Source organism: Mus pahari, chromosome X (assembly GCF_900095145.1).
Source record: "Mus pahari chromosome X, PAHARI_EIJ_v1.1, whole genome shotgun sequence".
Classification (NCBI taxonomy): domain Eukaryota; kingdom Metazoa; phylum Chordata; class Mammalia; order Rodentia; family Muridae; genus Mus; species Mus pahari.
In genome coordinates, this window is record NC_034613.1 from 51,699,584 (window position 1) to 51,714,826 (window position 15,243).

The window sequence follows — 15,243 nt, forward strand, 5'->3', positions numbered from 1 at the left end:
AAATTAGAAAAACAATTTTAACTAATTAGAGAAGAACTGAAAATAGATTTTGCAGCATTATATAAGCAAATACAAATTAAATTCCCACGGGGCATTTCTTTTTAATGTCATTTGTCTTCTGCTTCAAGTCAAAGGTCCTCTCCCCTACAGTGTAGGGAATTTGAATTCTCAACTCAGCATGAACATGCTAGGAATGTATTTAGCAAACAGAATTGAATCGTGATTCATGAATGAAGATGCATTTATTGTCTCAATTTCTGTGCTACTAAAAGAGAAATTGTAGGACAATTCTGGTCTGAATTTTATAAATCCACATACTTTTTTCTCTTAAGGCAAGGTTTTTTCTATGTAGCCTTGGCTGTCCTGAAACTTACTCTGTAGACCAGGCTGGCCTCGAACTCAGAGACCACCTGCCTCTGACACCTGAGTGCTGGGATTAAAAGTATGTGCCACCACTACCCAACAAAATTCCAATTCTTTATAAACTATAATATCTTAATGAACTATTTAAAAATTTCATATATCCATACAATGTATTTGTATCATATTCACTCCAGCTTCTTTAACTGTCCCCAGATCCACTTTAAGCTCCCCACTCCATCCCCACTTTGTGTCCTTTTCTAAGTAAGTCACATTTAATCTAGTGTTTACCTTATAGCATGTGATCCATTACCAACTCTCTGGGTTTTAGTCTATGAGCGAATATTCCTTACTTGTTGTGCCCAGGATTAAAAACTAAAACACCATTATAGTTGGTATGAATTGAACAAGTGAGCAATAGGCTACTTAACTATATTTCTCTTTCATTTCTTTCACTAAACAGTTTAGGTTGACCTTCTTTTTTCTGCCTTTCTTTCTGCCTCTTCACCAGTACCAGTGGAGATGGCTTTAGCAAATAGAAATTAAAAAAAAAAAAGTCTCGAGGTTTATGCTCTTGATAGAAGGGCATGGAAAAAATAACATGGGCTTGTAAAGCGAGTGCAGAAAATAGTTATTCTATCATTGAGGTGATAAGTGGATTCAACATTACAGTCCTCTGAGTTTTCAGTCTATTTGAATAATTTCATTTATAATATTACAATAAAAAACCCACAATCTGGGACTGGAGAGATGCTCAGCAGTTAAGAGCACTGGCTGTTCTTCCAAAGGACATGGATTCAGTTCCTTACACCCATATGGTGCTCACCACCATCTGTAACTCCAGTCCTAGGCAATATACCCCCTTTCTGACCTCTGCATGCAAATGATGCACAGAGACACAGGAAGGCAAAATACCCACATACATAAAGTAATAAAAAGGCCACAAGCAACCAAGCATGGTTCAAGTAGGGCCAGGATGAGAACTGAGTGTGAATTGGCTGTGTGGAGATCATGGAGAGATGTGGCCAAGGGAAGTTTTTGGTGGATCCGTCATAAGCCAAGTCTTAGTACGAGAAGGTAAGGAAAGGAATGAAGACAGCAAGTTATAGCAGCTTTTATTGAGGACTTTTACTATAATGAGATAAGACATTTACTGTAAATAGCAAAGGAGCCAGAAAGGCTGAGGGAAAATGATGCTTGTGTACAATCGGGAGCCAAGTAGTAAAAAGCAGAGTTATGTAGGAAATGAAATGAATGGTGTAGGCCCCTTTATCAGTGTTGGTAGCCATAATTCTGTGCAAAGGTAGATAGGATAAGAAGAAAGAAACTAGAAACAGGGGGTTTTCAGATGACACCTGGAAAGAGTGTGAGTTCAGACGTACGTCCTGGATGTGGTGGTAGAAACTGGAGAAATTTGCTTTTGCTCTCCTGTATTTTCTCAGTGAAAATTGAAGCAAGACCATCACCCAAGAGTGAAGCTGTTGGAAATTAGAGACTTGAGAAGAGAAAAGATAGGATAATCTTCTAGAAGAGTACCTAGACTAGAGAAACATAACAGTGTTGTTTTAAAGTAAAAAAATTCTAAAATTTGCCATGTGTATTTTCTCATACATGTTGATAATATACTCCCTGTAAATGGCAAACATTACTACAAATAACATATTAGCTATTGTTTTCCTATTCCTGTTCTAGCTCAGTATATCAAATTGTGAGAGTGTTTGTATATGTGTGTATATATGTCTATATATATATGTATATATATGTATAATATAGATATATGTATATATGTATATCTATATGTGTGTGTGTAAATGCAGATGTGCACATGCCAAACTGCTCATTCACACGGAAATGTTGGGTGTTGTTTCTTGCCATCTCCTTAAAGTACCTCATTTGTTTGGGATTTTGTTAGCTAGTTAGTCCATGAGGTTCTAGGCAGTATCCTGTCTAGGTCTTCCATCTTTCCATGGGAACACTTACTTGGATTACAGACATTCATACTACATTTCTGGCTTTATGTGAGTTCTGGGATTTGAACTTATCACTGTGGGTTAAGAACTTTTATCCACTGAGCTGTCTCCTGACCCTTGGAATGTTTTTTTTAAACCTATTTATTTATTTATTTATTTATTTATTGTATGTGAGTACACTGTAGCTGTACAGATGGTTGTGAGCCTTCATGTGGTTGTNGNGAATTGAATTTTTAGGACCTCTGCTCTCTCCAGTTGGCCCTGCTCGCTCTGGCCCAAATCTTTATTTATTGTTATACATAAGTACACTGTAGCTGTCTTCTGACACACCAGAAGAGAGCATCAGATCTCATTACGGGTGGTTGTGAGCCACCATATGGTTGCTGGAATTTGAACTCAGGGCCTTCCGAAGAGCAGTCAGTGCTCTTACTCACTGAGCCATCTCACCAGCCCTGAAGTTATTTTTAATCCTTTACAATATAGCCAAAAACAAGTAATTTGGTATAGTTTTAATTTAAATCTTTATTGTACATGAGATAAATATATTTTCTTCTGATTAAGAGTCAATAACTATAAAAGAAAATTGGAAATTTGGGGGAACTTTGAATCTGATATTTGCAATAATTGCATTTTTGTCTTTATGACCAAACCTATACTGAATGCCAGCACCTACAAACCATAGCAACTTGGAGGTGGACATGCTTATGAGAAGCACAAAGGGGAAATTTCTTGTTTTGAATCTGATCTTATTAGGCAATCCAGAAACAAGGTAATATTTTAAGAGCCGTAACTCAGCACTTCTTGTATTCTGCCCATAACTCTAGCTCTGTGCCAGAAGCTTGAGTACAACAAAGATCTTGATGCAAGGGAGTGATACAAAATTCTTATCTAGGCAATAGAAAGAGGAGTAAGGCCATGATTTTCTGATGGGTGAAGATGAATGGTGAGCAGTGGCTTCTTCCAAGCATGTGTCTAGTGAGCACATTAAAGGGGAAAAAGGCTCGGAGAGGCCTGAAGCCTTGCCAGTATATTTTAAGTTCATAAAACTTTAGAACAATGGTTTTGTTGGGTTCAGGAGAGAAAACAAGACAGAAGAAAACTGCCACAAGTGGTTGAACTTGTGTGTGTGTGTGTGTGTGCGTGTGCGTGTGTGTGTGTGTGTGTTTATCTATCTATCTATCTATCTATCTATCTATCTATCTATCTATCTATCTATCTATCTATCTTTAACAAAGTGACTTACTACAGAGATCATACTGGACTGCAATTTGCTATGTAGCTACCCCAGTCTACCATCAAATTCTCCTGCCTTCTGAATGCTGTGATAATGTGTGCCACGTGCCCAGATTAGCACTGCTTTTGCTTATTTAAATTGTAAATTCAGATTGTGAAAGGGACCTGGTTCAAGAGAGTAGGAACTAGTCCTGGAATTCAGTCGATATTCTTTTTGTGTGACATGAGTCTAAGGTCCATTTAAGTCCACAGATAATTCTCATTTCTAATGTTCCCCATAATATGGAGTATTTGTTTAAACCAAAGAGTTGTTTTCCTTCAATGTACCTAGAAAGTATTCTTTTCACTAAATTTCACAAAGATTCTGGGTAGGATCGTAGTGGCTATGTTGATGACTGCAAGACTCATATAACATACTGCTCCTGGCAATGGGTGTGGGTATCCATCTTATCTCTTAACTTCCTGTAATGTTCCAAGAACCTTTAGGGATAGTTAGTGATGAAGAGCCTAGCTAAAATGCTATTCCAGTGCACAGTGGAGGGTGGAGACATGCTAAAGATAGTTTTAGGGGAGCTGAGAGATGCCTTGATGGGAAAGAGCACTTCTGCTTGGCTGCTCTTCCATAGCTCCCAAGTAGTAGATCCCAGAGAACCACATAATGGCTTATACTACCGTTAATGAGATCTGGTGCCCTCTTCTGTCATGCAGGCACACATGCAGGCACAACACTGTATACATAATAAATAAATCTTAAAAATGAAAACAAAAGATTTAGAGAGGTGAAACATAACTTGGTCTTATCAAGAAGCATATGCATAAATGTTAAATATAAGTAAAATTAATGTTATATATTCCAGTTTTAAATGGAATAATTGTGTCATACTTAGAAAATTACAATGGGCTATTCACATAAAATCTTTTACATTATTGGACTATTTAATATTTTTCAATTGAAATTTTGTTTTTATTTGATATGGGTACAAGTGTATATGCATGTGTGTATGTTTGCCCATGGGTGTCACAGCTTTCTTGTGATGGCCAGAGGACAACTTTTGGGAGTTGAATCTCTGGATACACTGTGGGTTTCAGGAAACAAACTACGATTGTTAGTGCTGTTAGCTGCTGACATGTGTCACTGGCTCACATAAAATATTTTTCATTATTAATAATGATTCATAATTTATTGTAGTTTGTTCTCTGCTCTTGTTTAATACACATTGGAAAGCTAGTTTCTGGCTTGAGAACTTGAAGAAATGCCTGAATTTTCATTAGACAGTCAGAAATCCACGGTCAAGGAAGGAAGCCAGACTAGAACAAATGAAATATTATCGCAAAATACATGAAACTTAAGAAGAAGGAAAACCAAAGTGTGGATAATTTGGTCCTTTTTAGAAGGAGGAAACAAAATACCCATGGAAGGAGTTACAGAGGCAAAGTTCAGAGCAGAGATTGAAGGAATGACCATTCAAAAACTGTCCCACCCGGGGATCCATCCCATAAGCAAGCACAAACCCAGACACTATTGTGGATGCCAACAAGAGCTTGCTGACAGGAACCTGATATAGCTGTCTCCTGAGAGGCTCTGCCAGTACCTGAAAAATACAGAAGTGGATGCTCACAGTCATCCATTGGTTGGAGCACAGGGTCCCCAATAAAGGAGCCAGAGAAATACCCAGGGAGGGGAACGGGTCTTAAACCCCATAGGAGGAACAACAATATGAACTAACCATTTCTTCATAGCTCCCTGGGACTAAACCACCAATCAAAGAAAACACATGGTGGGACTCATGTCTCTAGCTGCAGATGTAGCAGAGGATGGCCTAGTCTGTCATCAATGGGAGGGGAGGCCCTTGGTCCTGTGAAGGTTCTATACCCCAGTATAGGGGACTCCCAGGGCCAGGAAGCAGGAGTGGGTGGAGCAGGGGGATGGGGGAGGGGATAGGGGGTTTTCGGAGTGGAAACTAGGAAAGGGAATAACATTTGAAATGTAAATAAAGAAAATATCTGATAAAAAGAGATTTTATATTACATATATTTTATTTTTTTGGTGATACAGATTTGCTGGATATATAGTTCAGGCTGACCTGGAACTCATGATGTAGACCACATTGACTTGGAATTATACTGACATCCCAGGTTCTGCCTCTTCAGCTCTGGGATTATCGTGTTTTCTCTTCATGAAGCTGAATAAACGTATCTTTAACAAAGCTCTATTTTCTGAATTTAATAATTTTCCTTTGAGATGAACAGACTTTGCATTGATGTTCAAAGACCAAGATCAAACAGAAAACAGCTTTAAAAAGAGCTGTGTTACTTACAATTGATCTGTTCTATAGAAGCATTCTCTACCATCAAAACACAAAGATATATCAGCACAGCTTTTGTTTGTTTGTTTGTTTGTTTGTTTGTGGTACTATTCTCAATAATTGACACATGGAATAAACCTACCGGCCACTTAGGAGAAAAATGAATGAGGGATATATGGAAAATGTATATAATGCAGTACTAGTCAGCCATATAGAAGAATGAAATACTATCCTTTTCAAGGAAATAAAAGGGCTTAGTGTGTATTGTTATCAAAGTATGCTAGATAGAAAGACTATGTCATACTTTCTCTCTTGAAATTAGAAGAGGGCCTAATAGATTAAGAAAGGGGCCACTTGAAGCAGGGAAAGGAAGATGGGAATTTTGAGGGTAGGTGAGAAGTAGATATAACTAATTTACTGTATATATATTATGGAAATGCCATATAAAATAAATTCATTTGCCTGATTAATATTTTACTCAAATACCAAAAGAAATAAATTGCTCGTTTCCACACTAAAAAAAAAAGAATTGTAATATTCAATGTGTCATTTGTCAAATTTAGCATTTCTTTCAAATCTTTCAGTCATTGAAACAGGATTTTATTACTAGATGGTGCATTATAAATATTCATCATCTGATGGTCAGTATTAAAAGCTTTCTCTAACTCATTAATTCCATTAAGTATATAACATCATAATTATTTCACAGTTATTTTATGAAATAATTTTCTTCTGTGTTTAAGATTCATCCCCTTTTTCTTTTAAAATATATCAAGGTCACAGAAATTTGGAGAGAGTAACACCTGACAGATTTAACATCTGCTCACTGTATTTTCTGAAACACCATGGAGCAATCTATAACTATTAGTTTCTTATCTCCAAGTACTTCATCATGTGTCTTATAAGAACAAATCTTACATCATGTATTATCCTACCAATGACTTTTTACATAAATCCAAAATTAGCTGTAGACTGTGTCTTCCCACTGTCTACAGAATATCAGTTAGGGCTGTTTGATTTTCTGGTTACACTCTAAACTCATGCATCATTTTCAATTATCATGTCTCTTTAAATTTTAATCTAGAACAGCTTTTCTACCCACCCTGTTTAACATCTAAAAACATTTTGAAAGTTTCACATTAGTTGTATTCTAGAATGTTCCACAATGTTCATTTTTTTCTGGTTGCACCTTCATTTTCAAGTACATGTAGATTATAGTGTTGGCAAGGACACATCTCAGGGCACATCCCGTTGGGAGGCATACTCCAACTTACATGATTATCAGTACAAAGTTTAATTAACTAAGTTGTACATCACATCTCTCCATTGATAATATTTCTCTGTTTTGTATTTAATCAGATCATCTGTGGTACTTTGCAGTTCAGTAAGTTTTCTCAACATTTCACCCAGCACTGTGGTATGTGCTGATGCTGCTTGTCTAAGCCAGTGATTATACTGGTGTTTTCTGAGGGGGGGGTTATTTATTAATTGTATCATTCCTTATTCTTCTCCTATAAAGAAATGATTTACCTGTCCTTCTGCAGGCTTTGCAAATCACTGTGAATGCAGGAATTCCCTTATTCAATGTTTTGTGATTTACTACCATCATTATTGTGCTTTATGATGAACTGAAATAGACTGCCCAGTGTGGTAGCTGTTATTCTAGCACTCAGGAGGTGGACACAAGAGTAAGGTAGAGTTCATCCCAGTCTGGGTTACATAATGAGTCTTTGTCATACTTCCTGCTCCACTGGAACTGAATTTGGCCAGGGAAGTGCCTTAACCCTTTTTCTTGTACCTTATTGCTGTGTGTCCATCATAGTTTGAATGGTTTCCTGTTTTTGCATATAAACAATCCTTGTACTTTTCTTGGACCAAATGTAGAATCAGCTATTTCTTCACTAAACTGGTTTGTATTGGTGATATATACTATTTAGAAACCAATATCTGAAAAGTAGTAAAAAAAAGATTAAACTAGATTGTCAGGAGTTTCCTACCTGGCAAAATAAAGAAGCCCTTTGTGTAATATTTTAAATAGTCATTCTTAAATGTACAGATTTTTGAAAACAAAAGTGAAAAACTAAAGCTAATTATAAAGGTAAGGGCATGTTACTGAGACATGCACATTTTTATCGTCATGTTAAAAAGCTAAATATATTATTTAACTTCTTTCCTTATTTCCTTCCTCTTGGGTTTTAATCTTAAGACAAATTTGCTTATGAATGTTACTTAAAGTTAATTCTAGAAAAGTTAAAACAAAATACTTATTTTATAACCTATGTGGGTTATTAGATTGGAAAGTTTTGGAAGGAAAGTGGACTATATTCTATTTAGTTTTCAAGTTTCTGTTCCCAAACTGTCTGGAGCTAGGGTGAGTCAATCTCTTTTTACTGTGGAATGCAATTTGTACCATAATTTTTTCTGTAAATGGCTTCTGACTGAATTCTTCACTCACTTTCCATGTTACTTACCCAGAGGAGAATGTATATTAAGCAGCAGAATAATAGCGATCCTCAGCAGAAACTAGACCTTGTCAGTGTTCTCTAATGTCTAATAGGACTACTGCGGGAAAAGTGTATTAATGCGAGAATGTTGCTAGGAGACGGGAGAGCCAAAAGCCCATGTTGTTGTGGGGGTTCCACTGGAAATTAAGATAATTTAAGTATGTTCTCTACCAGAAGTTGAACCATTAAATTCTGTCCTTTGATGAGCATATGAATTTTAGTGTGCAGTGTTTAGTATTATCTAATGTTTGTGAGGATTTGGGAAGGGAATCTTGAAGCATTGCATTTCTTGCCTTTGGGCTAATCCCTTCTTCACAGCGCAGTTTATTTTCAAGAGGCTGCTGCGCTGCTGCTTTCCCTCCCACTCTTTCAGTGCGACAGCTTCGGAGCTGATGGAGAGACAGAAAGCACGCAACTGGTAAGTAGCTGGAAAAGCTCTCATAAAATAGTTGCTAAGGCTGTTTCTTTTAAAGCAAGTGATGCATTTTGATGGAATAGAATAGCATAGAACTGTGTAGGAATTTGTCTAGTCTATAGCACCAAGAAAATGGAATATATTCTAATTCTGTGGTCACGTTCCTAGTTTAAGGCTTGCTTTCTAAATGGTGAATGACTTGGTAGAAGGAAATACAGAATACACAGAAATTGAGAATCTGATAAGATACTTATCCAAATAAGATTTATTGAAGATACTAAAATGATATTTCAGCTTTATGATGTTTGAATTAGACATAATGAAATGATAGTTATGACTCAGTATTCAAGGGGTTCTCAGATCTTGTTTGTTTTCTTGGTATGTGGTGAACATACGGAAAATATTTTGCAGTGGAGGATAGGCTACTGTATTCCACTTGCTTTTAATTAAGAAGATGGTGCCGTGACATGTCTGCGTAGGAAAGGAAATGAAGAGGGCAGACTGTAATAATATTAAGACTGGTTGCTTTGTAGGAGAGATGAACGTGTATTGAATTGGGAAGATTAAAATTTGGTTGTAGGGTGAAAAATCATGAAAAAGAAGTAACAAATATTGTGACTGTGTCTTCATTTGTAAAATACGTTTGCTTTTTGCATGTCATGTTGTACAATCGATAGAATATTCTCGGTGATTTTCTTTTCTTTTTTTTTCTTTTTCTTTTTTGAAAAGGAATGTGAGAATGTAGCAGAGATTCCTATGGATACAGCATTTCTGTTTGCTTCTCAATATCCCTGAAATTGTGTGTGCTCTTTATGCTGCTTGCTGTAAGAAAAGAGAAAAAAAAGATGAAGTCATATATTTTTAAATTTCTTTGGCGTTCACATTGGTTTTGACAACTGACCTGAAAGGAATAATAATAATAATAATAATAATAATAATAATAATAATATAATAGGTAGATTGGCTTTTGAGTTAGATAACAAAATTGAGATCATAGAGGAATATGAGCATGAAAAGGCTTATTAGAGTCATTGAAAATAAGCCATTCCCCAAGTTGAACATGTCTGCTGGGGGTATGTTTTGCAGGAAAGGGAACAGCGTGTTGAAGGGGGGGGGCATCAGCAAAGCACTGCGGCAAAGAGTGACTGACGCATCCAGGGACATGTGACCGTTCTCTGGTGTAGTGAAGAAAAATTTCCAGGACTCCATCTTGTATAAGAAATTCTATACATTCTAACATGCAAATAATGCTGAAATCATGCTGTGGTGGATAAAGAGTTAATCCTGTGTCATCTTCCATTGCTATTTAATCTTTGCTTTTTATTGTCTTTGTTCCTAGAGTTAATTCTCTGCATTCTCAGAGCTTTTCATATGTTTATTAAAATATCTTTTTAAAATGTTGGTTCTCCCTTTATTACAAAAACACAGTATTGTACAGAATTTGGGAAAATTTAAAGGTGACTATAAAGATTATGTACAATGCCATATATAACCTTAGTCTAATTGCTGTCAGTCCCTTTTCTCTGTATATACACAAAGATAGGCAGAGAAATGTATTTAATGCAAAATAAAGATCGGATGAGTCTTTATTTTGCTTTGTTCATTAATTATATATTGGAAACAATTTCTCATCTTTTAAGATATCCCGCAGGAATGTGTTTAGCGAATGTGCAGTTTTATCACATGGAGTATTACTGAACTCCAAGTAATGAAGGTATAAATGTGATTTTTTGCTATTATAAATGATTTAAGAAATCTGTTTCCATATAAATCTTTGTATGCCCTTCTGTTCTTTTCCTTCTAGGAAAAATTCAAACATGGAATTCATGGATTAAATGGTATGAATCAGTTTCAAGTTTCTTCCCTTCTTGCTTAACTTGTTTATCATATGTGATAAAGACATCATTTTCAAGTCTTTATTTGATTATTTAGTTTTGTCACTTATGATACTGATTTTGGGAGCATTTTATTGCCTTTTATTTTAAAATATCTACATCTGTCAGTTGATTTTTGTATTTTCTTTTTAGGGTATTACTCCACATATATATACACCTGTATTTTCTCTAGAAATTTAATCAATTTATTTTTTACAATTAACTCTGAAAATTGTATAGAATTCATTTTAAATGTATGGTATAAAATAGGATCTAATTTTGTGTTTTTTCCAAATAGGTCACCAATTGTTTCAGCATTGCGTATTGAATAATACAACCTTCTTCCACTGCCGTGAAATGTCAACAGCTGCTCTCCCACTAGATAGGGCGTAGCTTTCCACAGGTCGGCCATTTTCTTTCTATTCAAGATGGTTACATTCCACAATAGTACTTTTACCTTCTTGCCACATCATGCAGCCTGCTAAACCATTGTGTTTATATATTTTACCTTTCAAGAATTCTATCTGTATACAGTTTAGAACAGTAATTTTCAAATAGGATATCTATCTATCTATCTATCTATCTATGAACACAATATATTCATTCTTAAGCAAGTATATATCTTACATAGAACTTAAATATATAGAACTCATATATATACATATATGTATATATTTAAGATAGTTGTAAATCTTTATTTGTTTATTTATCTATTTATTTTTACAAATTAGAAGTTGGGGAATCCAATGGCACAGAACACTGTTCCAGGTGTTAACTGTTTTGTTTTTTTTTTTTTTTTTTGTATAATTCTGACATTCCAGTTGTGTGTTTACAAGGAAGTACTGAAGGGGTTAATGCAAATTTTTCTGTTCCTCAAGTATTCAGAGAGTTAAAGCTGTGTGGATTTGGTCCCTGGAATTCTCTAGAGGGAAATAAGAGGGAAATGTAAGAAATGCATGAGATGCAGAAATGTTTTCAATTATGTTGCTGGAAGTAATACGATCTCAGGATCTAAAGGATGGAGGGTAAGTCTCAATACATGCTACCACTGTCATTATATCTTCAAGACGTGAAAACATTGCTGTGGTCCATCTCTATTTACTGCAAGCAGAAAGGTCAAGACAGAAAACATAGAGGCTTTTAGTAGGAGGTAAGTTCAACAGTAACAGAAGTATTTGACAGTTAAAAATCACCTGCTGTTCTCTGTTTCACCTCTTACTCCATCCCAGTTCCATCCACCCTCCCACCTCCTGCCTACTGACTTCTAACCACAGCCACTGGTCTTTTCTGATTTTGGATGAAAAAGAGGGTCAGTATCAGGCTGCTTTCTTTGCCTGCTGTTATTGCAAGGGACTCTTTTGGCTCATAGACACAGCTCCAGTCATTTCCTGACTTGCCATATTAGGCTGTGATTTGTTTATGACTGGAGTCTGGTTTCCCTGGCAACAGAAGCTCACCAGGGCATGCGCATTGGCTCATCTGCAGTGGCAGAATGCGGCTGTGGGGCTTGGGGAGGGATCTTCCCCCCCTTCCCACACCCCCGCAGTGACTGGAAGAGGTATTCTACAGACGTCAATTTTTCTCTTCTTAAACTGCAACTGTTACTGCAGATAAGCATTGCATTTTTTTAAATCCTCACAATACTTTGAGATTTCTTCCTTGTTTTCCCTCCTAGCACAGCCACAGTCAATAGTTTCACCAGTGATCATGACGTTTTTCCAGTTATTATGGAAAATATCTCTAGGTCCCAAAGGGATCCTTATGGTGTGGAAACAAATGGCCTGGTTTCAAAGCTCCATCTCTTTCTCGATAGTTGTATGAAATTCCTTAGTCATCCTGTTCCTCAGCTTCATCAGCTGTAAAATAGGAATAATAACAGCACATTTAGAAAAGTGTTACATATTAACAATTAAAAAGTATTCTTTATTGTTATTTGTAGATGTCAAAAAATTATCTGGCACAGACTGGTGCCTGCACTGTACAGCCCATGCTGAACAAATTACAGACACAGGCATTTACCCCTACAGAATGCAGATGCCTCTCATAGCCCACAAATGACCTACAGCAGAGTGTTGCACTCTCCTGAGGCTCATTACTATATACCATAGTAAAAGAATAGCCCCTTATCACATGGACACCTTCCATGACATTAGGCTCTTTTAGATTGCACACAAGTTCTCTTCACCACAGAGACCAAGCGAAAGGACATTTATTAGCACCACATGGTACATCTTACCTCACCATGAAGACACTGGCTGTAACACAGAGAAAATCTCAACACTATAGCTCATCTCCACATCACACAGACTCTATCCAGAACACACAAAAGTATACAGACTTATTTCACACAACACAGATTCTTCCAAAAGCATATAACTTCTCCGCAGAACATGTAAATTCTCTCCAGGCTCTCTCCACAGCAAAACAGCTCATTAAGATAAGTACTACTCCCCATGTCTGCTTCACCAACTGAACTCCTGGCAGACGAAGTTCATGTGAAACAGACTTCCCTCACAGTACACTAACCCTTGCAAGAGCATGCAGCCTTACCCACAACACACATCACACACAACTCATATCATGGAAACTTTCAGCACAGAAGAGACTATCTTCAGCACAACATCACTCCATAGAATGCAGACTTCCTTCCTGAACACAGACACACAACCTAGCTCAAATCCCTTGCCATGACAAGCAAATTCCTCCAAAACACAATCTCTGCCATCTGACAAACATCATTTCATTAGGACAGAGGCTTATTTTACACTCTACAGTCCCACTGTGCACACTTAGCCCGTGCAACACAGATTAAGCTTATGGTACAGAAGACACTACCAATGACCCTGAGCTCTGCTTACTGTACCACATAGCAATATAGAAGTATAACCCAAAGCACATAGATCATGCCTTGTTAAAGAGGATTTTTAACTTAATACACACACGTATCCTACAACACATGAGTTCATCTCATGAGGAACATACAGTGCAAACCTAGAGTGCAAACATTTGCCACACAGACAGTCATTTGCTCTACATCATTCAAATCTCCTTCCAAATTTGCAGAATTACTTAGTAAAGTACTCAAATTCCCCTCGCCACCCCAATCACAAAGGTGATCTACAATATTCACACTCATCCCACAATACAGATGTAAACTACATGTGAGCACATCTCAGAACACAGCATTCCACTGTCACAAATGCTCAGAATTCTGTAGTAGCAATGCATATCCCATACATCATCATCTTTAAAAAGCAATACTTCTTGCCACGGCTTTAGTCTAGACACATGCTCTCAAACACATCTGAACCTAGTTTTTAAGTGACTCTCACATTTATCACAAAGCACATAGGCATTTTCACTGTTGTTTATAAAACAAGATTTGCCCAGTCATGTATAGACCTCTATCAGAATGCACAGAATCTCCTATTAGTATACATACTTTCCTTAAAACTCACATAAATACTCCCAAAGAGTGACATGCACTGTTTGACACAGATTAAGCTTATGGTACAGAAGACGCTCCCAAGCTGCTCAGGTCACACAGACTTACCCTATAATATACTCAGACACAACATATGTGTCTTAAAATTTATAGATATACTCATGAATGCATAGATTTGTTCTATGTTGTGCAGAGTTACCTTATAACACTTTATAATACAAATAATCACCTCCTATCGTGCAGATATATAGTGTATATATTAACTCTACTTTGCATCATAGAGGGCAGACATGCTTTATCATATCTTTGAGCTACAATTCTGGCCTACAGCAGAGATACAGCCTGGTATCCATTAAGAGCAAGGCCTCTGGACCCAGGCTTCCTGGGCTTGCCTCCTGATCCCATGCTTTACTAATTGTATCGCCACAGGTAAGTATTTTTCTTTGTTTTTTAGTTTTCCCATCTGTAAAACAAAGGTGACAATAGTAGTTACTTTGAAGAATTACCATGAATATAATAAGAAAAGTTCAGCTATGTTTAGCATAGTACAATGCCTGCTACCTGGAAACTGTTAGATTTGTTATTTTTCATTACAGTCACCTACAACCCCACCATTGTTACTGAAGCAAAAGTGCTTAATTTAAATATCTACAATCATCTAACAATAGAGATTCACCCCACAGTACAGAGATTATCCGTAGAACATACAGAAATACTCTACTGCATATGGACAATACTGCACAATACCTTATACCCTATAAGGCACAGACAGCACACTAAACTAGATGCTACTCACAACATAAAAATTTACAGTGGGATTAGGAAACAGCCAGTAATGCATTTGATATCTTCCTATGTATATATTGGTCCGACAAACACACACACTATATGCATAACCCCCAACTTTACCCCATATAGCAGAGATCTTCAATACAGCATACATATACATACCATGAACTTATAATTATGTATTGTATGACAAAGATCACATTATATACACATACTTCTTCCAAAGTGTGTGGATTTCCCTGCTGTTCACAAATGTTTGCCTAAATTCCCAGTCCTAAATTTAGAGTGTCACATTTTAATGCAGAGCCCCTTAGAAAAACACATTTACTCATGCATATTTTATGCTC

The 15,243-nt window shown here is 36.6% G+C and overlaps 1 long non-coding RNA gene across 3 annotated transcripts in view; it reads left to right on the forward strand.

Annotated features, from left to right (window-relative positions):
- Window positions 1-8,735: 8,735 nt before the first annotated feature.
- The window catches only part of LOC110314566, a 61,712-nt gene continuing 55,204 nt past the window's right edge, over window positions 8,736-15,243 (forward strand). For all 3 annotated transcript variants that reach the window (XR_003843034.1, XR_003843033.1, XR_003843035.1), the window contains exons 1-4: window positions 8,736-8,791; window positions 10,593-10,626; window positions 10,961-11,065; window positions 11,730-11,812. This is a non-coding gene — a long non-coding RNA (uncharacterized LOC110314566). The remainder of the gene's footprint in view (window positions 8,792-10,592; window positions 10,627-10,960; window positions 11,066-11,729; window positions 11,813-15,243) is intronic.